The 27,613-nt window shown below is 43.8% G+C and overlaps 1 protein-coding gene across 7 annotated transcripts in view; it reads right to left on the bottom strand.

Moving 5' to 3' along the window:
- The window catches only part of ARHGAP24 (Rho GTPase activating protein 24), a 189,457-nt gene that overhangs the window by 69,569 nt on the left and 92,275 nt on the right, over positions 1-27,613 (bottom strand). Inside the window, exon 1 of one of the 7 annotated variants that reach the window (XM_059844019.1) lies at positions 8,367-8,516. The exons of 4 other annotated variants lie outside the window; for them this stretch is intronic. The gene's annotated coding sequence lies outside the window, so the exon portion shown is untranslated. Of the gene's footprint in view, positions 1-7,510; positions 7,535-8,071; positions 8,297-8,366; positions 8,517-27,613 lie in introns of those variants that run through there. 2 more of the 7 variants (XM_059844018.1, XM_059844021.1) reach the window with 2 other exon arrangements.

Raw genomic sequence — 27,613 nt, forward strand, 5'->3', positions numbered from 1 at the left:
CGGACAATGGGACCCATTTCAAGAACGGCCTTATCAACACCTGGGCCAGGGAACATGGTATTGAATGGATATACCATATCCCCTACCATGCACCAGCTGCCGGGAAAGTTGAACGGTGCAATGGACTACTCAAGACTACCCTGAAGGCACTTGGTGGGGGGACTTTTAGAAATTGGGAGATGAACTTAGCAAAGGCCACCTGGATGGTCAACACCAGAGGGTCTATCAATCGAGCTGGTCCTGCCCAGTCTGAACCCCTGCACACTGTAGATGGAGATAAAGTCCCTGTTGTACACATGAAAGGTATTTTAGGAAAGACTGTTTGGATTACTCCCACCTCAGGCAAAGACAAACCCATCCGTGGAATTGTTTTTGCTCAAGGACCTGGTTACACTTGGTGGGTAATGCAGAAAGATGGAGAAAGCCGTTGTGTACCACAGGGAAACCTAGTCTTAAGTGAGAACTGTGTGTAAGGATTCATTGTGATACAGATGGAAATAGAATAAGGGGTGGATTATGTTCCGGATTGCAAGGCAGGATGTATTCTATTACCATCTGTATGGCAGTTGTCTAGGTGTTAAGTGGGCAATTTCCCCTTATCTCTCTCCCTGCGAGATCACAATCACTCCTCCCTCAGCAGGGGGCATCCCGTGATAAGAGGCTATTGAATGTCACTGCATGGCTGATAAGAACTGTAACATCCCATTGTGAGATGCTCCGCCCAGAGGGAGGAGCCGAGCATTGCTATCCAGATATAATCAGGAGATTCTGACACACCAGCACAGCTTCTCCACTGGATTCACCAGAGGAACAGCAGCTGCTTCTTCTTCCACGGATCTGCGGAGGAAGAATCACCCTTTTTCTACAGGATCCCCTGCTCCAACAGAACCACACCTGACACCTCAGGAGGACTGCAGCCACTTTTCCAACTGGACTGCTGCCAGCACCCTGACCAACAGGGTGTCAGGTTGAGTTCTGACTCTGTCATTTTAGTGTACTGCATTGTTTTTATTTTATCATTTTATGGTTTTTCCCCCCTTCCCTATTAAAGAACTGTTATTTCCTGCTCCCGTATTTTTTTTTGCCTGAGAGCCCCTTAATTTAAAATTCATAGCAATTTGGAGGGGTGGGGAGGGTTTGCATTCTCCATTTCAGGGGAAGCTCCTGCCTTCTTTAGCAGGCACCTGTCTTATCCAAACCAAGACAACTGTACATTCCCACTTCCCAAAATCTCCAGTGACTGGGCCTGGCACCAAGAGTCTGAAGAAGTGTCTGTCTGTCCCCGACAGCCCATTCAGTCTGCTCTCTGTTTTCACCAGGCACAAAAGGCCACAGCCTGACAAGTGCATTAAAACTTTAAGCTATCCGAGGGTAGCCAGACAGCAACTTTGTGTACAGACCCCCCAGGGGACTCTTCTTTGATTTAACTTCCTAAAAATAGCTCTTTAGAGGGGATTGAGGCTTTCAGGGGCTGCTTGTTGCTTTTTTAACCAGTTCTGAAAAGGCTCCCTCATCCATAGGCTTTTGTTGCTTTCAGCAACTTACAGGTCAAAAAGCAGAAGATGTACTGACAAAAGAAACCTGACCTACATCTTACCTCACTCTGCTGGGTTACATCGTTCCTATGCATGCTTATATAAGAAAGAGAAATGGTGCACACCAAAGAAGGTTCAGGAATCACAGAGTCAGCCTCTGCTGCTGCCTCTTCAGTAGCTTTTCACCCAGCATTGGTGAATTCCTTTGAATTCTCTCTACCATATTTTCCTCTTTCTGCAAAAAGCAATTAAGGGTATATTCTGACCTCACAGGGTAGACACAGTATTTCAGTTAATTATATCATGTAAAGACTCTAAGAACGCCCAGTGAAAGACTTTATAGAAAAGTGAAGTGCATCATAAACTCAGAAAATGTACCAGCAGAGACACAAAGGTCATACCTGAAGTGAAGTATGTCAAATAAGTATCTTGTTTAGAGAAAAAAAGTTGTCATTTAAATAACTACAACATGCTGTCCCACCATACTTTAACTGAGATTTTACAGGACACTCATCAGAAACGCAGTAATTTCACATGCTACTTGGTGAACTGGAAGGAATCTAAATAGATAAATAAGGTGATCTGCCATCAGTGATAATTGCTAGAAACAACTATAAAAGCTGGTTTATTATTTGCTTTAAAAAAATAGAGTGAGGGCCCACACAAGCAGAAGCAGAAACATCTCTCACTACTACCTATTGCTATCTTTCAGTAAAAGCCTCCTTTCAGTTTTGGTGATAAAAAGCAGAAATCAGCTCCTTTCAGAACAGAAGCTGAAAGCTGCCAGTGCCTGGGTTCTTACAGGGTTGAAGGACAGGATCTCCTGAGCTGCAGGGGAGCAAACAGGCAGACAGGGGCAGGGGGTGTGTGCAAGGGCAGGGGACAGGCCACTGCTTCTACCAGGGTAATCTGCTGGGTTAGCTGTAGATTTTGCCCCCAGGGGATTTCACACTGAAGCAAGATCCCATGCCCCGACTTAACAATGTGCCAGCTGCCAGCCGGACCAGCCAGCATCACAAGTCAAGTCACGGATCGGGGCACATACCTCAGGGGCCTTGATGTAATAATTACACAGCAGGGACTGCACCATTGCACAAGTACCCACTGCTGCCTCAGTATCCTTTTGCTAAGCAGAAGGATTCAAATGCAGTTGGGACCATGACTTGACCACCTTGAGAGAGGGAGGGCTGGCAGATGAGGATGACTCTCCCAGGAGAGCCTGGGCACTGCACAGTTGTACTCCTGCTGGAAAGCTGGCCCACAGAATGCTTTTGACTGTTCACTTAGTTGCCTTTAAGGTTACCAAAAGTGTATGCAATTTGTCATGTTCTCTGCCCCAAACCCCCAGAGTATTTGCTTCTTTCCCCTAAGAGTCCTTTCTATTCCACATGTGAACCTTAGGGTGTTGGGTCAGGTTTTGTAAAGCAGGGGAGGAGTACGGGAGTAAGGCTGATGCACTTGCACAGCTGCCTTTCCTGTTTTGCCTGATGAACATCACACTGTTCAGGGCATTCAAACCCTTTATAAAGCAGACAGATCCCACCAGTGGCCTCACATCCTTTTCGGATCAGACAAGGACTGCTTAAGGTAAGAACTTCTTTGGTGAAGGATCTTCATTCTATTGCACTACTTCTTCCATAAGCTGCTTCTGCTCTTAGGCAGCGTCCTAGCCCTCACCTCTCCCAGCCACAAAGACATGGCTCTGCCATGTACCAGGGTACCCCAGGGGAAAGGCAAAACAAGATCTGCCTTTCCCAGCCTATCTCCCATCTTTTGGAGGCAGAAAAAGGACCAAAGATAAGCTCCTCAGATGTCAGACCTGGTTGGGGCCCAAGACTCCTGCCAGTACAGGTGATGACAGCATGATCTGGGTAAGGTGTGCACCCTGATTTCTGAAGGAAGAGCATGTGAGATGAAGTTTCCATAGGCTGCAGAAAGGCAGATGACACTGTGATTCAGCACTGAGGTTGCTTGCTGGCACTATCTCCTCACCATTATCATCCTGTATCTGAAAAAAAAAAACCTAAGCAAACTCTCAGTTTGCTTAAATGTGACCAAGTGACCTTCTATCACTCTGGCACCTCCTTCTAATGACTGCAAAACCACAGAATTTCTGATTCACTCATATGTGTCCAAAAATCCTACTTACAGGCTTTTGCCAGTTGCAACCAAGATGAAAAAGCTATTTGTGGAAATCAGAAGGACAGGATGATGTGGAAGAGGGAAATATAACAACCAGGGCATAATCTAATTCCACAAGAATGAATTCTACTTTCAAACCTCCTCAAATTAAATTTAAATGAAGAAAGTATTTCATTAGAACACATTTCTCATTTGAAGCAGCCACAACTCTCCTGATTCTGAGTGCCTAAATAAATATATTGCAAGCACCACTTTTAATAAGGATAGATTTCTCCATTTTATCTTTGACCATTTATAGCAAGCTCCAATTGTACTGCCATCTCTCCCATATTTTAAGTCACTCTGGGCCTATATTTTATACCTTCAACCTATCATATTATTAGTTTCCATGTTTGCAGCATGCAGTAACAGAGATGTCCAAAGCCAGTAACCCACCTTTCATACTGAAACAAAGACCCCAATGGCAGGCCATGGTGGGACATGAACAAATGGTGCCAAAATACACTATCTCTTTCCTCTGGTAACACAGCACCATTAATTGGCTCCCTAACTGGCTGAAGTTTAAAATCCATAGACAAGTATGGTCAATTCTTACTGTTAGTGAAAACATTTTACAGGTTTGTTCACTTAGTATTGGAAACCTAGTGCTCCCTCATTACAAATCCAACACATTTGCAATGGAGATATCCCAGGGGGAGAATAAAGGAAACCAAATGAAGCCTGAAGCAGACTGCAAACAAGGAAGCTGAAACAACTGCTGGATGTTGTTAGCTCTTCCACACATTTTCAGGAAACACTCTTAGCACATAGACAGCTGAGTATTACCTGTATTTTCCTGCATGAGAATTGTTCAAAGCTGCAATAGGGAACATCTAGACTTGACATTAGGAAGCATTTCTTTACTGAGAGGATGGTTAAACACTAGAATAGGCTTCCCAGACACATGGCTGTTGCATCTGGACAGTGCCCTTAATAACACACTTTAACTTCTGATCAAGTGAAGTGGCCAGGCAGATGGACTGAATGAGCATTTATAGGTCCCTTACAAATGAAAAATTCTCTTCTATTTCTATTTTATTCTAGTCCATCCCATCTCTAAACATATGATGCTTATCTTTCACAAACATTCTTTGCTGCTACTAGCTGCCCCATTTTTATTTATGGCTAAGTGTAAAATGTCAGTTCAGGTATTCTCTGACACCTTTCTCATTCACAGTAACTGGACTTTTTACCCTGCTGTCAGATGGGCTGAAATGTGCACTGGTCCCAGACTTAGCTACATACCTAAAAAATGGGAAGGTTTCAGAACAGCTCTTGTGACAACCTAAATGACCCCAACATGTTCCTGGTCATTTTGAAAGTCTGACACTTCCTTTCATCACTAAATAAAACCCCTGCATTATTCACAAAATCTGTTGCCAAGAGAAGGTTCTAACTGCTCCTCTGCCAGCAAGAATGAATACTGAGAACTTCCAACTTTTTGCATGTATGGTATTAGCACATTTCAAAACAGTATCTTGGAAGAAGAGGGAGCTGCAGTCCATGGATAATGTTCAGGTTAAGTACTTCAGTAATCTGCTACCATCTGACATTCACAGACAAAAAAGTCAATGACTTCATTTAATGATTAAAATGAGTTTGGTTTTGTATCAGACTTGGCTTAAGAAGGATGAGCTGGATTCATTAGAAAATTATGTTTAATTTATAAACTACTTCTTCTTAATTAGCTAACAAAGATCAGGGGGAAAAAAATTCAAAAAACCCAGAAGGCTGTTTTAAAACAGATGAGATAATTGTGACTTACTGTGTTGCATTCAGAGAACATGAGAATGAATCTGACACCTGCTCATCTTTAACCACAGCTCAGAAACCAATATTTCTCTGAATGGACACTTAAATGACAATGTAAGTCTGGACTTCACAGTTTGCTTTTGAGCTGCATCACTTGGATTTATGGCCTGCAAGAGATATCAGGTGCAGAGCTTACGTGCAATTGATCATTTCCCACCTGGTACAATAAAGCCAGAAAGATACTTCATCTCCTTCAAATGAGATTTCTGACCTGTCTCAGAACCTGCAGACACTGAAGTACAAATGTAACCCCATTTAGGAGGGAGAAGCCCAGAGGCAGCAGCACAGGAAGGGAGCTCTATCCATGAGCAGCTCCAGAATCAGGGTGCTGCAACAGACCTGGCAGGACCACCTTCTCCTCTGCTCAGGGCAAGATGTGCGACCAGCAGCACAGCATCTCACCCACCCACCTAACTAAAAGGCTTAAGGGTGTGAGGGAAAAAAGGGGTTTTATATCCAAGTGTAGTGTAAACACATACTTCTTAACAGTTCTCAGAAGCACTGCAACTCCCTTCCCCTTTACTTCTCATATCCCCACTACCAAACACCAACTGAACTGCTGCTACTTCGAGCTGCCCTCAAGCAGGGTAGTGGACTGCATCTGCAGGCAGCATCCCTGAGGTAAGGGAGTTTGTCTTTTGAGGGCCACTTGTCTTTCCAATACAGAAATATCAGAGTATCAAAATCAGACAATGCAATTAGTCACACAGAGTGTCCCCTGTGCCAGGCTGATTGCAGCACGTGCCAGACACAAACTGCACTGCTCACCTAAAAGGTGTCAGGGTTATACTGTGCACAAGTATCCTCTGCAAACACAAACACTACAACATGCCAGTGAGTATTTCTAGAAGTGGGCTGTGTGGTACCTGCCCTTTAAACACTAGGGATAACAGGACTAATAGATGGGAAGACACCACAGTGATTAAGAAATATCCAGTCAGCCTTTCCAGAAATTTGGTAAAATTTGTGCATTTGATCACCATAAGCAAACACGGAGCTTTCATCTACACTGATGTGTACAGCATGTCCCAGAGAAGTGCCCTAACACTAAAACATTTGTCACTGAAGTTTTAATAAAACCTCATTCACCTCTACTTTTTGCCAGAAGAAAACCCAAATAAGTCATCTTAATTACTCTGAAAGTATAACGAGTTCTAAACCATGCAGACTCAGTTTACTGAATTCAGGCCATGGAGTAACTGACTTTTCATTCTACTTGCCTTTGTTTTAGTAACTAGTGCCGAAACTGGCAACTAGTGATGAAGGCTATTTCTGGAGGATAAAAATCTGGATTGGCCAGAACCAGTGAGAACAAAACAGGGTATTTGAATTTTTTTTCTTTTTAGACAAGCACCAAAACATTAACTGTTTCATCTCCCATGAGCATGACTGATTATTATCTAATTATATGAACTAATCAAAAGCACAGGTAAGCCAACACATGCTATAGCTACTCTGCTTGCACCATCTGCACTGTTAATATATAGATGCACAGATCTAACAGGAGTACACTAAAACCCCCATTATGGAAGTGCCACTCCCCCTGTATTTTCCTATGTACCTTAAGCATAGCTAGGGCAGAGAATGTGGCCACAGCAGCAGAGAATAGTTTGGTAATACACATTTCTAGTACACAAGGAAGACTGCTACAGCAGCTCAGCACACTGAAAGCCTAACAGGATCTATGAACACAAAGTTCATGGGAATTCAGCAGTTCCCCTTCCCTGTTTTTTCTACCAAGTAACTCAAGGGAGGCAGCACATCGAGCTATTTTAAGATAATGGTATCATTAAGGGCGAAACACATGTAGTTATTTTAAAACAAAGCAATGCAGCTAAACTGCATCAACGCTCACTAAAAACCCTGGGTCTGACTCTGAGGCAAGGAATTCACAAGCACTGCACAGCCGAGTTGAACCAAAAGGGTGCAAATGCGAGACAGCAAAGCACTGCCCCGCTCCCCAGGGCACTTCACACACGCACAACTTTCCCCGCCGAGCCCCGCCGCCGCTCCAGCGCCGCGTCCCCAGCAGGCCGGGATCCTCGTTCTTAAGGCAGGCTGGCAGAGGCTGTGAAACAGCACCAGCTCTTGGAAGCAGTCAGGGGGCGGGCGGGATGCAGCCGGGATCGGGCGGCCCATCCCGCCGGCAGTGCTGCGGTCCCTGCGGGGCAGGAGCGCCGCGGAGCCTCCCGGCGCTCACCTGGCACCGCCGGCGGCCGAGCCCGGGCAGCCGCAGCCGGGCGCGCCCTGCCCGGCCCTGGCGCCCGTCCCGCCCGTGACTCCACCGCCCAGGAATGGCGACCACCGCGCCCAGGAGCAGCCCCTGAGCCCCCCGGACCGGCTGCCCCCGCCCGGGACCGACCTGCGGGGAGCGCCGCGGCCGAGGCGGGGTCCGGCGGGCCGGGGGTCAGCGGCGCTGGGGCCGGGGTCGCTCGCACTCGGACGCGGCCCGGGCACCGCTGCAGCCCCTCCGGCCGCTCGGACCGACCCCGCCGGCCGCGTCCTCTGCCGGCTGCAGCTCCGGCTCGTTCCCGGCTACTCACCCAGGCACCGCCACGGCCGGGCTTCCACCAGAGCACGACGCCTTCCGCTCGGGAAACTTATCTCTCTCCGGCTACTGCCATTTGCTAACTTGCCTAAAGATCCTGCAAAATCCCAGAAAGGCTAGGAAACGAGAGGAGACGACTTAAAAGCTGACGGTCAGGACAGGAATTTATGGAATGAAATCTTTAAGGGCAGGAGCAGATAGAGCCAGCCAGCTAACGCTTTCATGCCCTGACTCTGGCCAGCAGCTTCATTTCGTGGGCAGAGCAAGGCTTAGGAGATGATTTAAAATACCTGCTCCTGGCGTGTTCCTCTGTGCATCAGCCGGAGTCCCCGGCGTAGCCAGCACGCTGCCGTGCCTCGTCCTTCTGCCTTTTCCAGCAGACCCCTCACGATCACGGTGTCACGGTTCCCCAGGCCTTACAATCAAGCAGTTTGTTGTAAGGGAACTAAAAATAGCACTGAATTTTTCACTGGAGCACTTGCTTGAGTGAAGATAGTGCCAGTCAGCCCAAGCATTAGTGAGCCTTACAGACCTCTAATACAGCCCAAATCCTCTTGGAAATACGGCCATTGACTTTTTTCAAAAGATGTTTTTTCTTTTTCTTTTTTTTTTTTTTTTTTTTTTTTTTTGAAAGACAGCACAGAATAAATCTTCTTTCTGACCACTAAAAGATGAACTGACTGGGGTTGTTTTAAGAATATCCTCGGGAAAGAGTGAGTCACTTAAGCTGCTTTTATGATAAAAGATCCCTGGAGGAAGTATATCTCCTTAGTCCCTGAGCCGTTCAGAGATCTGTGTGTCCTCCTGCAAATCAAAGTTTCACACTGCTAGGGTCTGTGTTGTTTGTTTGTAATAGTATAAGCACCTGCTTCTACCAAGGAGTTAGGACTAGCATGGGAAACAGAGAAGGATTTTATCCTGGCCAACACCTCAAGAAGCTCGCTAACAGAAGCATATGTCCTGCAGGGCACTGAGTAAGGTCTGCAAAAAAGTCTACAAATGGCCCATAAGGTAAGTTTATGGAACAGGCTGACATGTCCGGGGGGGGGGGGGGGGGGAACCTCAGGAGGAATTATTTTTTGCAAAGCTTTTCATTGCTGTGTCCTGAAAAAATCACTGAAGACCAAAGTCACAGAAGATGTCATTCAAGACAAAGATGCCAGAGCTGCTGCCAATATCTGAGCCAGGGTGGCAGATGCAGATTTGAATGTAAAACTTCCAGTCTGTGGATACCAGCCTCACACATATTCACACTGTGTCACACAAAGAAATGGGAAGAGGCAGGTGATGGCTGGCAGCAGCCACTTGTGGCATTCTAAAAGGGTGGTAAAGCCACAGTGATTCTCCTGGTAGTTGCTCCAGCCATGAAGTGTGCCTGACAAGAAGCCAGGATGTTTGAAGAACAGCAAGTTAAGTCTTATTAAAATACATATATTTCAAAGGAAGATTTTAGGATAGAAGTAAATAATAAAAAGTTGGAGACTTACTGGGAATATCAGAGGAGAGACGCTGGATTTTGTTTCACTTTTGTATGAAGAAGTTGACTGTCTGTCAATGTAAAGTTGTCTCCCACACTTGTTTCCCCTCATAAGTCTTTGAGCATTCCTTGGATTTTATTTGTTCTGCAGCAGAATTGCAGTATTTTTGCCATCGTGAAAGGGCTGGCAAATTCTTTCTGCTCTTTTCTAGTGCTAACCAAACATGCTGGAAGGCATCATATAACATCTATGTAGCAGCAGCAGAGGTAGCCACAAACATAACAGTGTTATGTCTTCATTCCTGCTCCACTCGCCAGCTATTATTTATAGAGAGAAAGAGCATTAACCGAGCACAACGTTCTCACTAATTTAGTCTCACTTCACCATCTGTTACTTCCCATGAGTTGATCCTAATGAGAATCTACTTCAGAACACATTTGAGGACCAGCTGCACCCAGTGAAGTCACCATAGGAGAGAAATATTCCCCTCCTAATACATCATATTCCAATGTTACAAAGCAGCTCCTTCCCTACCAAAATCCATGGGAACACTGCTGTTAATATGAACACAGCCCTGCCTCTTGCAGTCATGTTGAGCAAGTATCACACTCAACATTGTTTTTCTGAATAATTCACAATTCTACCCAGTTGGAAGGGCAGTGAGAGAGTTACAGACATCACCCGTCCCCCAGGTCTTAGCAGCCTGCTTTCTGGAACTGCTTCTCCTCCAGTGAGTTCATGGAATGACCACAGAAATTGGAATCTCCCCAGGAATAACATGTGACCATTACCCCTCACCTTTTCCATGCAACTCCTTGTAAAAAAAAGTCTCCATCTTTATAGGCACCCTTTAAATACTGGAACATGGTGATATAAGGCCTCCCTTAAGCCTTCTTTTCTGAGAACAAACCCATCTCTCTCAGCCCTTCCTCATATGGCAGCCTTCACAGTCCTTTGATCATCTTTGTGGCCCTTCTCCAGACCCCCTCCAGCTTGTCTACATATTTTTGTATTGTGGGGACCAAAACTGAACACAGGATTCCAGGTGTGGCCTAACAAGCAATGAGTAGAAGTGGAAAATGATCCTTTATCTCTGCTGGTGGTGCCCTTGTTGGCACATCCCACCATCCCGTTGGATCTCTGCCACAGCAGCACTGTTTGCTCATACTGAGCTTGTTGCCCACCAGGACCCCTTGGGACCTTTCCACAGAGCTGCTTCCCACCAGGCAGATCACGCACAGCCTGTGCTGCACCCCTGGATTATGTTTTTTCCAAGGTGCAAGACCTTACACTTGGCCTTGTTGAGCTTCATAAGGTTTCAGGCAGCCCACTCTTCCAGCCTATCTAGGTCTTCCCCTTCCACAAGGTGGGTCTCCCTTCTAAAGTGTCCCCTTCCCCACTTGGTTTGGAATCATTGGCAAACCTCACCAGGTTCACTTGATCTCATCACACCAATCACTTGTCAGGATATTAACAGTTTTGAGCCCAATATTGATCCCTGCTGGATCCCACTTGTGACAGGTCACCAGCCTGAAAAGGAGCTCTTTACTGGCACCTCCTGGGTGCTTCCTGCCAGCCAGTTCCCCACCCACTGCAAGCACCACTTGTCTAGATCATAATGGGTCTGTTTGTCCAGGAGGAGGCTGTGGGAAACCATATGGAAATCCCTGCAGAAATCCAGGTAAACAATGTCCAACCACCCACCCCACTTGGACCGAGCAGTTCCTTTGCCATAGAAGGTGATCAGCTCTGTCAAGCACAATTTGCCTCTAGTGAATCCATCCTGGCTTTTCCCAATCCCCTGCTTCATGTATCCTGTGATAGCTCCTAGGACTCCTTTGGTAACTTTCCCAGGAACTGAAGGGCCTGTATCACTGATGGGGCTGGCATCTCCTGGATCCTTTGTTAAGCCCTTCTCATACATCTGGGTGAGTCTGGCCTTCTTGTAGCCTCCTCTGATGTCCCCTGATCTCAAAGATTAGGGAGAGCAGACTCACAATGAAACCATCCAGCTCTCCCAACACCCTCAAATGGATATTGTCAAGACCCATTGATCTGTGGTTTCAAGCTCCTGAAACAGTTCACACACCAACTCTTCCTCCCCCGACAGTGGTGGGTTTGTGTTTGCACCAATCTGGATTGTTCCCAAAGCCTAGGACCCAGCAGTGCTGGTGAGATGGACATGAAAAGAGTGTTGAGAACTATTCAGTGTTGTTGGTGACTAATTCACCTCTCCTGTTTAACAGCAAGCCAGTGATGCAAGTATTCAACAGCCACTCTCCAAAGAGTCAGATGTTGGCTGACACCATGCATGGAAAGATGAGTGGAAATACTGCTCCACAGCTGCCAAGATTTAGAGTTCACTACTGAACTCACAACGAGACTGCTACTGCCAAGGCCCTGCAGACAGCTGAACGACATCACAGCAAGTATGCACCATTTTCCATTTGAATTGCTGGGGTTAAACCTCTCTGTCCTCCTGAGAAAATGCCTTCTGAACATCCACCTAAATCACGTGGTGGTCCCATATAGTGGTGGGAGACACAGCAAGATCAGTTTGGTTGGAAGCCAACCTGTAAGACTGCTGCATATTTTGGTCAAAAGCAGATGAGCAAGAACGTTGCACTGGAAAACAGTGGGTGTTTTTTAACTGTTTGAAACAAAATTCCAAGGCTTTGTGCTGTAGGATTCCTTATTACAAATCAGGTTTAGCCTTAATCCTCTCTGTTGGTGTACCTAAGTGAATCAGCTGAGCTTGGGAGTGAGCCCAGGAAAAAGTTGTGCCACAAGCCTGCAGAGTCCCTGGGTCCACTTGCTCTCCCTAGGGCTCAGAGGAGCAGAGTCTGAATGCAAGTTACCACTGCCTAGATAAGTCACTGCTCCAAGTCAAACTTATGCTAGCAATGGCCTCCTACCTTCCCTACAGTTCATAAAAAAGGCAAAAAATCTCCTTCTGTTGCCTTTGTTGCCTCACAATTCAGTTTTCCGTGGCCCCAGGGAATATTTAGAGCAGTATTTTGTAAACAGCACGTGTTCCAGTGGCTGGCGCAGCGCTGGCCACAGCGCTGTGGGGCTGCGTTCCTCACATTTTTGGACACTGGTGGACACCAGGGCTGCCTGGGCAGGGAGCAGCTGTGTGTGTAGGTGGGCAGGGAACAAGGGGAGGGACAGCAAGATGGGAAATGCAGCAACTTTGCAGCCTGCAAATGTCATGGTCCTGACTGCAGCTCCCTGAATCCAGACTGTTCAACAAATTTTCCTTTCGTGCCAGCTGGCTGAGGTGAGGGAAGCTGTTTTGCCAGACATTTTACTTTCTTCCCAAGTACCATGAGAAGCAATAAATTAAATTTCTTAACTGACGAAACCAACTGCTTAGTGATTTCTGCTCGGCCTCTAAGGTTTGGGATCTGCCACTTAAAGTATCCGCTTCACATCCCACTCAAAAGATTCTTCCTTATTCCTGGAGAGACTGCAACTTTCACACTGGGATGATTTTTAATACTTCATGTGACTTCAGAACAAAATCCTTTCCTTCACAGTGTGTGCTTAAATGGGATTTGAGCCTCTACTTCTCTTCATTTTTAGTACTTTATTGGCAGAAATGTTTTCAGAGGTGCCAGCTGGGCTATACCCATGCAAAATGGGAGTAACACCCAGAAATGCGAATTAAGGATCACATGCTGATTTAAACTGAGCATATCCCTTGTGTTTCATGGCATGTGTTTAACAATATGACCACAAATACAGTAAACAACGAGGTATTGAGGAAGACAGCTATGCAGTGTAGGTACATGCAGAACACTACAAGGAGAATCTCTGAAGTACCCATAAATCCCCAAATGCTTAGGGAATTCATTGTGACAAGAACACTTAGGGTTCTTTGTTAAAAGTGCCTAGAATATGTGAGGATGTCCAGATTTCTATCTGCCCTCCACTTTGTCAGCAAGTCTCTTGCTGTCAATAAAATAATCTCTGCTGAAAGCAAAGCTGCCAGCTTGTCCCTCAGCGTTACTAAAGGCAGCATTACAGCGATAGGCATTACTAGACAGCCCTAAGAGAAGCTGAACTGTCCTTTCAGTTGCTCTGCTGGATAAAATTGCTGTAGACTTTTCATAGACAGGTGAAAAGTCAGTCACACACACAACCATAACAGCAAAGAGGATGTTACAATCACAGAAATTATTTCCTCTGTGATACAGATGCAGCATCTGGTTTTGCATATCCCAGCACAGAATAAATCTTCCAGAGGGCTTTCCTCCATTTCCTTCCAACTTCACTGCAGTCCAAATACAATTCAGCTGATATGTAAGAAATTAGTCTTTCTCCATATGTTTGTGTATTTGGGCTTGGAATTGGTTATTTTCGTGCAGCCCTCCGGGATGCCCAAATAACCCTGAATATCATGCTGAGATCTTCTCATGGAAGCTTCTGTCAGCTGTACCATGCAAAGGGCTCTCAGCTGCACACTATTTAACTTGCCCAATTACATTTTTGGCTGCTGTTCTGCCTTGCAGCTTAGAGAAACCCTCTCCAAGAGCTAGGTCACAAAAAATATTGCCAGAATATGCTATTTTTCAAAGAACCTATTCCTAAGGGGAATGGGAGAGAGGAGAAACATTATAGCAGGTCTGGAAGAAAACATCATAAAAAAATTACTGTGAAATTGTAATTCTTAAAGACAACATATTTTCTATCTTCCCCTTATATCTGGTTGTTACATTTGGAATGAACAGGTTCATAAACACAGATGCATCCACAGATTGCCCTTCAGATATTAACTCCCTTTCAGTTTTGATGCTGGAAAAGTACAGTGTTTGTGTGATGCATCTGTCTACTTGACATAAGCAAACACCAGCTGTTATTTCCTTGGTTTACAAAAAGAAGGAGTAAATAAAAATTTATTAATTAAACATGGAATTCAGAAAGCTCAGATGTGGATTCAAGACTTATTACACAATCATGTCAACTTTCAGTCAAGGAGAGCACATGGGACCTGTGTCTCCCTCTGTATCACAGTGAAATGCTGGTGGGTAGCAACATCTTGGTTTCAAATCCAGAGAGGAAGTCAAAAAATAAGCAGCAGTTCTGAAGGTGAACAAGGTTTTGAGGTTTCACCATGGGAAACAACCCTCCATGTAAGCCAGAAAAGCACATTATTTGTCTTACATGGCAAACAAAACTCCTCAAACTCTTAGCCTTTGAGAACCAGACAGCACATCCTCTGGGTTTGCTTCCCAGCAATTCTTCCAACAACTCAGTGACACATGCAGCAGGGAGGTACAGTTCATCTGGAGCATCAGTTATGAATCCAGCTCTTTAAAGCTGGTCCCTCCTGGGTCATCAGTTCAAACACAGCCCTAGTCTGAGATGACTGAAACTTGCCATAGCCTGACACCTGTAAATCAGCTCCAATGAAATGAGACTCTGCCTTCACTCCCAAGGCTGCTGGAGAAGCATGCCAATAAAAATGAGTGTAATCAGTAGCACCTCTGGTATCAAGCTCAGTAAAAGATGCTTTGTCTTTATAGATCATCTGTGGGACCTTCAAAGATCCTACAAAAAAACGTGACTTGCAGCTCTAATTTATAAAATATTAGTAATACACAAATCACACATATGGACTTGAGTAGTTTTCCTAGGTTACAGCATCAATTCCATGAGAGACCTGTCTTATCCTGTGTAACGTGGGCTCTGTCAGGAGATCACTGTTCCTTTCCATAAGTTTATGTTTATTCCAAAGGTCCTGGGAGAGGATAACAAGGACAGGGCAAGAATTAGCTATGCACCACCACTTCACAACACACACACACACAGAGGCACATCAGCTACAAGTTGGCAGCTAGGATCAGTATATAATTTCAAAAACACAGACTCAACAGCAAGCTGGAAGGTAAAGATAAAAGTTTCTGTGCATTGCATTGCTTTAACTCTGAGAAAGGGTCAAGGGAAAACACAGGAAGAAGGCAGAAATCTTGCTTCTGTCCACAGACGCTTTTGTGCAGTTCATAAGCTGAGACAAAAGAAGAGTAGTGAAAACTCATTTTCCATATCCCACATAGGTAAGTCCTAAAATAATGAATGTCTACTAGGTATAACTGTTGTCTTCCAGGAACCAAGACAAGAGAATAGTTTTTCCTATGGCTAATGATAATAAAATATATTTAAGAAGGCAGTTACATAAACATATTATTCCTCTAGACTGCACTAAGCAAGTAAGTATCTCTACCTCTTTTCACAAACAGTAAAATGAATGTCTCGTAGAATGGTTTGGAAGGGACCTTAAAGACCATCTAGTTCCAATTCCCCTGCCATGGGCAGAGACACCTTTCCCAAGGCCATGTAGCTCAGAGTGGTATCCCTCCCCTGGACTTGCTCTTGTGCTGGAGACCAAAGAGCTGAATATGTAATGGAGCTACAGTGAACTATCTAAAACAGACCTGAGAGAGGCAGCTCCAGGAACAGAAATGTTGCCACTACTCACTCCATCACTTACAAGGCTAAAAATAAATTATGGATTTGCTTTGCCCAGGGCAGAGGTGTCCTCAACAGATGCCCCCATTCTGAAGTGAGAGCAGGGTACAGCCATGAGTTTATTTCCAATTTGGCTTGCTCTGCTGCAGTGTGGAACAGGGATCCCCTGAGGAATCCTGCAATCTACCGCTCCACACACAGCCTCCTACCTGAGCAGCCCATTTTTGCTGGCTGTTGGAGCTGAGCTGTCACACTCACTGCACAACTTTTGGCAGCTACTAAAAAACCCTTAATTTCTTGGTCAGTCCAGGCTAGAGAAGAAACAAGTCACTGAGTATCTTCCAAAGGGCAGGATCAAAACGTGCTGAGAGCAGAGCCCTGTCAGAAAACATCTAGGCTTGCTGCCAACACTTTGTGAAGGCTCTATATTACACCCAAACAGAGGCTTGGGGATAGATTCACTGCTCCAGTGATATTTATGAGCTTTTTACTTTGACAGGGCTCATTAGAGCATTCCCCCATGCCGTGCTCCCCTGACCTGTGCAGCAGGTTCACTGCAATCCTGATGTCTGTGGAACACAAGATGCAGTTTTGCCTCATCCTGAGGCAAACAACATGATTTCTGAGACTGTAATCACTACCCTTACACCCGTCCAATATAGTTCCATGGTCTTACACTGTTTAGATGACCTTTTCCTATACTTCCCACAATTGCACACTTTTCAAAGGAGATGAAGCACATTAGGTTTTCCCTTTACACACAAATCATCCTTCAGGAGCCCTAAGGAATTAAACACCCTGAGGCATGCTACATCCTAAATGCATTTGTGTCAATTACAAGCATGTTGGGAACTTTGAGGAACTAAGCCAAATCAACTCCAGCTCTGTAAAGCAGGACCATTCTCCCCAAGTGAAACACATGCACACAGAAAACCCACAAGCCTTAGCTCAGGTGTTCTATATGCATCTATATACTACACACTACCACAGCACAATTGTTCAGTAACATTTGGAAGCAGCCAGTACTATTTACTGAAGGATAAATAACCAAAATGTTTCCAACCAGTACATTTGTAGAGTGGCAACCTTCAGACACACAGGATATGTGATGTCCTGCAAAAATCCTTTAAATAACTTCAAGTGGAGTAAGAGGACTTCAAAAGCATACAGGAATTTCTCATGAATACTACAAATACAGCATGTTCCAAACTGCAGATGTGCATTCACTATCAGAAGCATAAATATCCCATATTTTGTGTATTCTTCTCCCTGCTCCTTGGCTTTATACCTACATCTGGTAGCAGGACTCCTTTGTCTGATGCCTGTATTGATTTCTCTTTAAAGCCTTTCCAGACAAAATGTGTACACAGGCATGGTATTACAGCCAGACTAACAGCACTTACAAATGTCCTTCCCCATACTAAATGAGCTACAACCTGACATCATCAGGATTTGCAAACACACCTGTCTTAGCTGACATGCTTCCTTCAAACAGTGATTACACAAAAATGGGGATGAAAAACAGTGCAAGTCATGGGCATTTGTCAGGAAGCTTGTTGTCTCTTGGATAAATGGTGGCTTAACTAGTCAAAGACAACCCTGCATCTTGTACTCCAAAGAAACCAGATAAATAAAAACTAAAAAACAAGTTATAAAGTTTTTCAGGTTACATTATCATGGAAGAGGGAGAGTCTGAAACTGTTTTCCTTGCACTCTAACCAGACCACTAGATTTTATCCATAGCCTCCCATGCAGTTGTTCAGACATTAAAACCTCTTCAAGTCCTGACAAATCCTTTCCTTTAGGTTCCTGAAACATTGGAGACAGCATCCTGCAGCTAAAAAGGCAGGAAAGCAGCATTTAGCAGCAGTACTTTTAGCATCAGCTCATATGCTGCAGCAGAAAGATTATCTCACTCAGAGATGAGAGTATTGGCAGACAGGTAAGTATTCACCTGAACTCCCACAAGTTCATCTGTTCCCCAGATATTCAGTTTTGTATAAAGCGAAGCCCAGTTGAAGTAACACACTCCACCTGCCAGTTCAGCAGAAACCAGCTGCTGCATGAAAAACTTGGATGAGCACGTTTCAAAAGCTTAAAGAAAATTGATTCTGGATTAAAATTATCAACTGATTTCCCTCTTGGCCTTCCTGAGAATTGAACCTGTCTACACAATTAAGCTGTATAAAGATTTTCTCTGAAGCTGTAAAAGCCTTTTATTTATAACAGCATCTCATCATAATAAACACCCTACTCCAATCTATTACAAGTTGAAGGGATGACAAATACTACAGTCTAAGCTGAATACACTCAGCACATTAGGCATCTAAAGCACTGCAAAATTTTACTTATCAATTTCCACCTTAATTAAGAGCAATCTTCTCTTGAACTGACTACTTTGTACGAACCCAGTGACACACTGCCAGCAGGGAATGAATCTATGAATAGTGTGGGGGTTTTAAGGCACATCTTAAAGGTTTCTTAATCTGTAACCCATCCTATCTATTGACTGAAGTTTAGTTATGATAAATAAGTAATTTTTATGCTCCTATTATCTGAAATCTACAGTTGTAGCCAGGACTAGGTAGCAATGTGCTGGTAAAACCAGACCTAACTGCAAAACCAAAACTGTAAAACAAAAGTTATGCAGTTCAGAAGTGAGATGCTGCAATACACATCTTGTTACACATACTTAGAGCCTGACACCTTGCCTTAGGAAACCCAGAGCTCTAGGGTCACTGTATCTTCCCAAAAATAACTGGGGCAGTGCTGAAATATACCCTAAATCTAAGAAGCTGTAGAGAGAATTGCAAATATAACCCACCCAGATGGCACAATGTTATCGAAGTTTAACATGTCAATCTGCTCATTTAATCAAAGCCTTTTCATCTCCATGGTTAATGGCAGGTCTGTACAGCAGAAATGGCACCAGAACAGATGTTAGCAAATTTGTCAAAGGATGGAGGATGATTGCTCTGGCTTTAGTGTCTTCTGGAGGACTACTCTATTTACATTCCTGCTGATCTCTCATGTCAAATCTGGTAAATATTACCTCTCCTTTGGCTGCTCTACAGGAAGGCATAAGCCAAGTTTCTTGGTTAAAGTTATCTGCTTTGGGAAAATACCATATAATTACAGGCCTTCTTTAAGATTTCAGGGGAAAAACCTTTAAATGATGGAAAGCATGCCTTAATTTGAAATACGCTTCCCTCCATATTTCCTTCTCTCTTATCTGTTCTGGATTCCCTTGACAAACCACAGTTGTGAGTTAAGACAGGAAAAATGTGCTTGGAGAACGGCTTGGCCACTCAAGGGAAGTCCTGTACCATAATCCACATTTTGGTGGCATCAAGAGTGTCCAGGGCAAAGTTAAACCTGCAGGTGCGCAGAAGAGTCTCACCATGCATGCTGGCATCCAACCAGAGGCACAGCCCATGGGTGATCCACCTGCACTGTGCAGAGCACATCTGGACAAGGGAGGGCAGAGGAGCCAGCAAGCCTTTGCCCCAGGCACTGAACCACGTTAATGAAACTTTGAAATGCTTGCATTACAAAAAGCAATCCAGTTACCAGTGAAGGCAAAGTAATTGCCTGCAATGTCAAAGGGAGGGCACAGCTGTTTAAAGCAAATGTGACCCCCCCATTCTGTTTATGGAGCAGGTCATCTGAATTATGTAAGAAAACAGTACACTTTGATGGGGTAATAGCTTCTTTTCCAGTTAGGGAAGTTACGTTTCCAAAGGATATAATATGCAATGTATCACAGTGAACAGTTTAATCTCAAAATACTGCTCAAAGAGCCAGAGGCACACAGGAATGCTGCAGGGTCAGCCACACAATGGAGAAGGGCAAAGGGCTTTCAAAAGAAACAGCAAGCACTGTCAACAGAGGCAGCATGCAGGAATACAATCCTCTCTTACTAGAGATCTGCCTCTCTGAACAAAAACCAGTCCAGGCTGAGCAAGCAAGTTCTCTCATTTTTGTGATTCTAAGCAAATGCCCTTTGAATCAAAGATGCTCCAAGATAATGAGAGTAACTACAGTTTATGGAAGCAATATTAACAGAGATATTCCCTGTCTTCCACAGGAATTGCTCACAGAGCTTTTCAAGCTCAGTTACCAACACTTCAGTTTATCAATATGCAAATTAGAGCAATTAGTCAGTAAGTGGCTCACTTGATCAAGTGCATATTAAAAGATAATGAGAGGTTGAAAAACAACCTGGGTCCATGCTAAGGTGATTCACAAGCTGTAAATACAAAGTTATGCTTTATAGCACAAGGGAAGGTGCAAAAAGAAGGATAAAAAGGAAAAGGAACTTCAGCACCTTTCAAGCATCAAAACCTGAAAAGGAACTTCAGCACCTTTCAACATTACTGCAAATCTCATCTATGAAATTACTGTACAACTTTTCTTTTTCCTTTTACACCCTCCTGGGACCATACTTAGCTGGAAACCAGCAAATGCCAAATCATTTGACATTATTTAAGCATGACTTACACATAACTACAAAGTGAGCAGCCTCCTTTTGAAAGTTCTTTCAGACTTGGGTTTTAAGACCCTGCTTGTCATCAGAGCTGCCTTGGCTTGGCCCTAGCCTCCCTTCCCTTCAGCAGGTAGTTTGCCACGCCCACAACCCAAGGAGAGATGATATGACCTAGGAGGTCATACAAGGAAGCACATAGTGCATGTGTTCAGGAGCTAGAAGGGATTTCTTTTATGCCCAGGAAAGTGTTTCATCTTGAGGGAGCCTGGAGATGAGCTGTGCACAGGCAGGTGGATTAAAAGGCAAAAGAGCAGGACTAAAAGGCTGGTCCAGCCCTGCTCTGCCACCCTAGGGGAGCAATTCAGTGCTGAGGATCCACAAATCACATGTTACTCTGCCAGCATGGATCCTCCCATTGTGCCCTATAAGCACAGAATTTTTTTTTTTTCTGCTCAAAGGGCCAGCATAAAGGGAATGAACATGGAGGAAGTTCCCCAATGAATTAGGGACTGGCTGTTTGTGCATAATTTCACCAGGACTTACTCCTTCCTTATTAAGCACTTATTCTTAGCTACTTTACGACAAAATCCCACTGTGCTCTGCTCTTAGAGAAGATGAAGTACCTCTCTGCAGGAGAAAAGGAGGTAATGCTAAAATGTCCACATCTCTCTAAGAAAGTGGGTAAATTATTCCTTCAAGTTTACTGAATGCATCTGTGTACTTCTGCCTCAGAAAACTAACACCCCGTGCAATCACCTATTTTCTACTTGCTTCTTAGCATAAATGGGTATAAATGTTTCATGAACCATAAATGTTTCAAGAAAAAGATAAATGGTGAGCAATTACAACTGTAATCTTCTCCAATTTTAATGTGGCATCTATTTGCACTTAGGGCAGATGGATTACCAGAAACTATTTATTTGTATAGTTGCATGGTGAATGCCATGGGTATTGGGTGACAAGAACCCAGGTTTGCTCCTTCTACAGTCTGTTGTTTCAAAAATATTCTTATTATTTGTTTGCTAAATTAATAATAAAGATAATTCTAAGTAGATGTGCACCCTGTTGTCCCAGCTTTGATCTAGGGGCAACCATCTGAATCAACATCTGTTAACAGAGAAATTACCCTTGCATGGAAATAGCTGAGCAGCAATTTTTTTGATAATGTATAATAACTGGGGATCATCAAGGAAGATGTGAGTGTAAGGTAGCACATGCTACAGCATATACAGCTCTCCTCAAATGTAGCTGTAAGTAAAATGAACTGGAATTATTATTGCATTGTTTTGGTCTTGTATGGAATTTGCAAATGCCCTGTGGAAGGTTTCTGACATAGAACTATTGCTATAAAAGCCACTTGTACCTTCCCTCAGAACACTCCTGGGCCAGGCCCACAGTTACCAAGAATCTCAACTATCACCTGCTTTATGCTGGACATATTAAGGGAAGGGAAGGAAATATAATACATTCAAAGGCTTGATGTTCATTTGTTTGGGGTTTTACTATTTCAGTGGGTGTTAACTAATTTATATTACTAAGGGCCTTTTTTTCTTAATTGGAAACTCATTCAAACACTTTCTTTAACTCCGGGAAAAAGATTTCCAATAAGGGTTTTAGAAAGCTCAAGTTGACTCATTTACTTTAAGGGAGGAAAAAAATAAAGAAGAAAAGTCAATACAGGACAGAGTAATCTCTCAGGGACATCTTGTTTTACTTCTCAGAATGAACAGGCACATCCCCACACCAGTGAAAGAAGTCAGGCCACTTTTCCTTTCTCTGGTACATATGCTCTGGAGGAGCAAGACATCTGCTGAACTTTGGGGTTTAGAGACTGCTCAGCTGTACAGTGATCTGATTATGCAGTCAACTCCTTTGGGAGCCAGCAGGCTACTGAATTTTCAGTGTATATATTATATATATATACACACACACATATATACACACACCTATATATTTGTGTGTGTGTGCTGCAATGTGAACGTGCAGAGACAATCTCAATTGCCATCTATTGCATTATTAAAACAGCCCCCAGCAAAGCTACTATTTCTATTAAAAATAATGTCTGGTATGATTTTAAAAACCCACTGCAATATCACTTAGCTGTTCACAATTTCTACAGTCACTTAAACCTGCTTTTTTTCCAATTTAGCCACTGAAGCTTGGTTGAGGCAGCCTGCTCCCTTACAGCATGCTGTCAGCACACTTGGGTTGTACCTGCAGGTCACAAGAAATCCATAACTGTGGCACTTTTGAAAGGCCTACAGAGATATTTTTGTTCATGCAAAGTTTTGAATGTGTAGTTCTACTGCAGTCAAAGTAACAAAACAGCAGCTGGGTTTGATATGACACTGCCCTTCCAATCTAAGCGATAAGGCCTTCGGGGGGGGGGGGAAGGTTATTGCTCCCAGATGGGAGAACAAAGTTATACCAAATTAAAAAAAAAAAATAAAAAAAAGTAAACTTGCAATGGAATGGGAGGGAGAACATGGAAAACAGTTAAGGAAGTGATGTCAAATCACTCAGGACTTGATGTAAGATTCATTACTTTCACAGATGTGATTTTTGATAGCTTGAATTCCAAGATTCAGCAATTTTAGTGGAAAGAACTTGTAACAAGTCGTGGGAACTGCTGGATTTGCAGCAATTAAACACAGGCATGGGAAAAGATGTTTTGCTATGCAGTATCAGGGAGTTAAAGGTATGGTGCTAATATTAGGCTTCAAATGGAAATATTTGGTGAAGCCTTCAGCAAATGGAAGATGTATGAGGAAAAAAGTCACCTCCTTCCCTCTTTGGAGAGGTGTATGTCCCTAAAAAAATAGTTGTGTCAACTGCCCATCACAATCCATAACTCAATTTGTATATTATTTCTTTCTAATTCAAATCTGCCTAAGTTTCTGATTTTCCCATGATGTTTATGCTACAGGAAGGTTACAACATCTCTTGAGATCTGAGCATTTGCTGTTAATGGTTTAAATCAAACCTAGTGGCAGCTACTGATCCCTCAAAACTACTGCCATTACAGCTTACCTGCAACTTACAATATTTCTCACAGCAGTACAAAATACTATTCTTTCTTCTCAGGCAAATTTATTTCTATCTTTTTATTTTTTATTATTAAATTAAGTGATGAGATACAACAGTTGGACTTTACCTGCTGACTGAAAGTACAGCAAAACATAAGGTGCATTCTAGCATCCTAAAATGCCTCTGCTAACTTTCAAAATACTGCACAAGGACAACAGTAGCAGCAGGGAGCAGAGGATGGCACAGCTTCTGGAATCAGCTAGAAAAAAGAGTATTACTATGCTAAGCTCTCAGAAAAGTGTATCTTGGTGGATACAGGGTAAAGCGTGGGTAAAGAAAAACAGTGATCAGCCACAGTCTCCCAAGAAAGGGAAGGAACAATAGGAGAGAGCCCTGTTTTTCACATGCATATGTAATAACCCCTTGTGATCTACAAATGTCTGATTAGCTGAAATGACAACAAGCTGTGAGCCCTCCAGCTGGTATTTGTGACTGAAGTTTAATGAACCAGTGCTGAACCAAAAAACAAGAGTTAGGGAAACAACAAAAACATAATATAAAAATATAGAAAGAAAAATCAAATTAAGTGTAGTTGCAATTTCCAAATTACTCGGTCATGATGAGAAGGAAATGAGATTAATATGTGGTTGTGCAAAGGTTAAGGAGTGGGACTTCTCTTCCCACACTTGAAGGGGAAAAAAAGAAACTGAAAAGATTTTTCCAGGTCAGGGTTTGTTTAGAGTTAGTAGGATTAAAGGTTGAAGGTTTATGGGAAAAAATGTGCCTCCAAGTAGATAACTTCCCCCTTTTTTGGGCCACTTTAGTATGGCCTGCCATGGCTGCATCTATGACAACTGCAGAGCTGAAGCAATTCTAGGAACTGACAGGCCAGAGGGGAGAGCCTAGCACTGTCCCTGATCTGCTCTGCATCTTCATTAACTGGGAAAAACACTACATGTATTGCATGCACTACAAGAGGCACTCAAGTTTTTGGTGACTGACTTTTCAATCTCATGCTCTGTAATGCCATCACAAACAGATTCATGCACTTTGCAACTCCACTGGTGCAGCCAGCAGAGTTTCCCAGATAACTTATCCCCCTACCCCACCCCAACTTCCCTGTGCATGAGTCAGGTGTGTCAAGGGTGGTCAGCCAGCTGCTGTGAGGGGAAAAAAAGCAGTGACTTGGAAACCAAGATCATCTTTTCCTGAGAGGGAACTTAGCATAGCAACTCCATAACTGTAATTATTAACAGCTCAACCTCCTGGACCACATGCAAAGCATTACCCCTCTTCAAAACTCCCTTTTACACTCATATATTAAAATGAGATTTTATAGATGCATATACAGAGGCAGCATTACAAAGCACAAACTCTTTCCTTCTCAGATAACTGTATTTTTGGTTTTGTTGTTTTTACCTACAAAAGGACAGGAGGCCAACCCTACAGAGAGATTGTTGAGTAGCATCTGCACCTTGAAACAATTCAACCATCCCAAAAGACAAGACTTGGGAACCTCTGTGATCTCAAAAGAAATTTCCGAGTACCATGGCCAAAAAAAGAAGTGCTACAGATCACAGGGGACATACTCCTAAACATATTAAGCACTGAATACTCTGTCCCCAGGGATTGCGTGCTGTCCTGCTGGGAACTCATGTCACATTCACAAGGCACTGCTGGTAACACTGAGCTGTCACATCTGATCCGGTCAATATGACAAAAATATCCCCTCTTCTTTTCCCAAAATGCAGCAAAGAGGAGGAGCACCAGCCCAAACTGCACGCACTCCTTTCCCCTGACCTCTGGGGCAGACATGCATGCACACAGCCATGGCATTTCCCAGAGGGAGGGAAAGGGAGTGCTGGCTGTGGCATTCCCAGACAGCTCAGAGACATTCATCACATCATTACCCAGAAACTGGTTTCCTTCTCAGCCCAGGGCTGACTCACACTTTTCAGCTTAGTCTGTATGAACTACTCAAGTGTGTGGCATTTGCCTGCAAGGAGCCTTCTGCAAGACTGCAAACACATGCAGGTTTGTCAGGAAGATGCTGCAGGCCTCTGGGCATCTGTGGGTCTCCAAAAGCCATTTAATGACCAGGTATCGGCCAACCCTGATCATGAACACGCAGCTGAACCTTGGTGACTTCTGACAAAGTCTGGTCCTTGTGTGATATTCTACATAGCACAGATTTGCCTGCATTTCCCAGCACTCAAATAACCAAAGGCAGATATGCACTGTCTGAAGTCCCACTGACAATACAATTTGCTCTCTGAAAGTTTCATTTTATTATCTCTATGTTTTCACAGGGAAGAATTAAAAGGTCCTTGCAGCACTGGCAACAAGCTCTTTGCATACAAAGTTATTTTTGCATCTAAGTAAAATATGAAAGGGTTTCCTCAAAAAAACCCCAAAACCCACTGTTAATTCCTCCCAACAGGTGGATGGATACTGTGAAAATGACTTGGTTGATGTCCAACAGCAGCTCATGGAAAAGATTATTCAATTAGTTTTCACGTTAACCACAGTATGGTGGTTAGACAAAATGCAATTTATAGAGGGCAATTCCATATCTATTCCAGAATTAGCCAAGGAAAAATTCCTACATACTGCACAAAGCAAGGTGTTTTGCTGTGCACGGGGAACCTCCAAAAAAGGCTGAGTCTGTCCTGTGCAAGAAGCAGAGAATTATTAATTGGTGTGATAAAAGTGTGCTGATCACCAATATCAGCATTTGGAACCATGTGTCTTGCACACTAGAAGAATTATTAAGTAGTGTCCAAACCAGATTGGTTTTTTAATCACACATTTCACTTCAGGAGAAAATGCAGCATGCAAATTGCAAGGGGGACTCAAGCAACAGTAGGAAAGACCAAGGGTTAAGAGAGCAGCACAAAGACCTGAGCAAAAGGCAGGCAACAGGACAATGGAGAAGCTGCATCATTATGACATCCTCAGTCATCCTAACATAATAAAGTCACAGGGTACATTTACTGTGCTTGCTCAGTGTACCCCCAAAAACTGCCTCTACCCTACAATCATCAGGAAACTCAGCAGAGATGCTGCACTAGTGAGGATTTCTATTTACTTGCTCCTGACTGGAAAACTGCTGTAGTGTACAGCTGGAAGTTGCTGTGCCTTCAAGGAATCCCTTCCATTTGTTGACAGGATGAAGCATCCAGCCCTGAAGTAAATTACCCTGCTGAGTCCATAAAGCTCCAGGGGTCTCTAAGAACTGTGGCTCTGACACTGAGGAGCACTGAGTGCTGTGCCTAGACCCCCCTGTTTTGTCCAGGCATCACACAGATCCCTGTGCAGCTCCATTTGTCCAGCCCAGCAGAGGCCAGGCCTTGTGCTGACTGAGCTGCAGACTGCATTCCTCAGCTCCCAGACTATGCTGTTTGTTTTTCATCAGAAGCAACAGCCTAAAGCAATGGAAACTGTGGGAATTAGCTGCACTGTGTGAAAACACCATTTACAGTACTTCAGTGTTCAGGCCCCTCAGACAATATTAATTCCTCCCATATGCATGCCTGTTGCTGGCTAGCCCCAGAAGAATCCCTGGAAGCACTGAAGCATGTGAGCAGGCTGTTCCCCTGAATGCAGATTGGAATTAGCTCCCTTCTGAAGAAAGGGTAAGTCAGAGTAGAAAGGAGGAAGGCACCGAGCTGGTGTGATTCAGGCTGCTTGGTGGGATCAAAATAAGCATCAAGCAATTTATACTGGTGCAAAAATTCAGTGTGCATCTCCTTTGCCTTACCCCTGTGTGGCAAAACTTTTGTTCTACTATGGTAGAACATAGTATGGTATCAAAAACCTGCTGTAAAGGCAGTCAACAATACACAAATGTTCACCTAGGAACGGGGTGGGGAAGCTTATTTCTGTCTCTCTTCCCCTTCTCTGTACCCTCCCTTCAGCATATATCCACAGACAGCACATAACATCCCTTTCATCTCCTCAGGGCTGAAAAGAGGCAGCTTCTCCTTTCCCGTCACTGCTCCAGCATCTCCCTGATACTTTAGCACATCAGAGTCTTCCTTGTACTGGAGAGCCCAGACTGGACCAGGCACCCTTC

This window comes from Haemorhous mexicanus, chromosome 4, assembly GCF_027477595.1.
Source record: "Haemorhous mexicanus isolate bHaeMex1 chromosome 4, bHaeMex1.pri, whole genome shotgun sequence".
NCBI lineage: Eukaryota > Metazoa > Chordata > Aves > Passeriformes > Fringillidae > Haemorhous > Haemorhous mexicanus.